Source organism: Borostomias antarcticus (assembly GCF_949987555.1).
Source record: "Borostomias antarcticus genome assembly, chromosome: 25".
Classification (NCBI taxonomy): Eukaryota; Metazoa; Chordata; class Actinopteri; order Stomiiformes; family Stomiidae; genus Borostomias; species Borostomias antarcticus.
In genome coordinates this window covers 11949299-11951200 of record NC_140258.1, presented here as the reverse complement: position 1 = coordinate 11951200, position 1902 = coordinate 11949299, and positions in this window count along the sequence as shown.

Sequence of the window (1902 nt, the reverse complement as noted above, 5' to 3'; positions counted from 1 at the left end):
CAGCAGCTCTGCCAGGTTGGAATCAGACTCTGTTCCCATTTAACACTTTGGCCTGCCACATTTTGATATTTGAAATAAGTAGCTCATTTAATTTAGCCTGGCTTCGCCAGACCCAATTCACAAAGGGGCATTACCAATGGGCGTAGATCAAAAAGTCTCTGGACACATTTGGATAGACCTACAACCAATCAGCCAAAAGGCCTCTACAGTACTCCTCTGTTCCGTCGTCTTATTAAACCTCCCCCATATTAGATAAACAGTTGTGATTGGCACAAACAAATTTCTGTTTGAGCGGATTCCGTTAGAACGGTTGGATGTCCATACTGATCTGCGGAGTGAAATCGAATGTGAGCTCGCAAGATCAGGCTGGCGATGCCAGGTTACATTTAATTGACTATCAGAAGGTCTTAGTAGGGATAGGACCCCAAATGTTCTTAGTATGATATAGGACCCCAGTTCTCTCCCTATGGGATAGGACCCCAGTCTGTCTCTTGATAGGACCACACTTTAAGTAGGGACAGGATCCCAGCCTCTTACATAGTAAGGAAAAGACAAAACTCTCTCCTAGTAGGGATGGACTATAGAGTCACATAGATTGTATGGTACATTTGCTAGATAGTGCAGAAGCCTTATTGTTTCTACCTCAAAGACTTTTATTTTGAAGCCTCCCAGGAGCACTCCTGTGTTAATGGGAAATAGATCATGACAATAATAATGGAGAGGAGGTTTGTACTTGAATGGTGATGCGCATGTTAGCGCTGGATAATTATATTCAGTACATTTGTAACCTTATAATAAGTATTACATTAACCCACTGATGTCCTATAGAGCCAGAATGCTGACAAGAAATAAGGGTTACACTATCAACAACTGAAATAGTATCTAACACCGGAGCGATACTTAAAAGCAGTCAGGAGAGACGAGGCCTTGGCTGCACTTTGATGTCTGCATAGTTCCTGTATGCTCTGTGGAGAGGGAATCACGCGTTTACTGTTCTGTATTTTTTAAATTCGGTCCCATGATGCCCTGCAACTATAAAAAGACAGTCTGCTTCAGCCAATCACCTGTTTGCTGACTCTCAGATTGTTCCTGGATGTTCATTCCAGTCTCCACTGAAGGGTATAGAGGTTAGAGGTATGCTAGAACACTTAAACTGAGTGGTATTGTCAGCAGAAATACTTAAAGACATGTTTTGGGGACCCCAAAGACTACTTAACCCTAACTATGCAAATTGTTGAAATTAGCATAATAGGACACCTTTAATATCCACCAAAATAGACATTCACACAATACAGTATATTCCACACAGTCAATAGTCACACACAGTAATACTGTGCTATACAGGTGAATACAGGAGATGGGGAAACAGATAATAATGCAGAAGCGTATGTGAGAGAGGGAAGTTGACGCGGTCTCTCTTTCTGGTCTCCCTGCTGCCTGGTCTCTCTTTCTGGTCTCCCTGCTGCCTGGTGCTCTCTGTCGTCACGCCCACGGCCCAAGGTCAACACTGGATAATGCAGTCAAGTCCAAACAGAAGAGGGGCCTGGGGTAAACATCAGCGCCATGGAAACGTTGGTCGGCAGCCATGAGCCACGCCCCTAGCGAGGTACAGACACACAGCAGGTCACACCTCACTTCCACTAGCAACACACCCACTAGCAAGCAAGGAGTGTTCTTACTTTTTCAACTCGCGCACACACACACACACACACACACACACACACACACACACACACACACAACAAAGTCATAATCAGGTTTATAGGAGCTCATGAAGGATCAGGACTAGAGCTTATGAAGCAGGCAAGGTCATCTAACTCGCCCACACACGCACACACACACACACACACACACAGACACACACACACACAGACACGCACACACACGCAGATGATCTGTAAT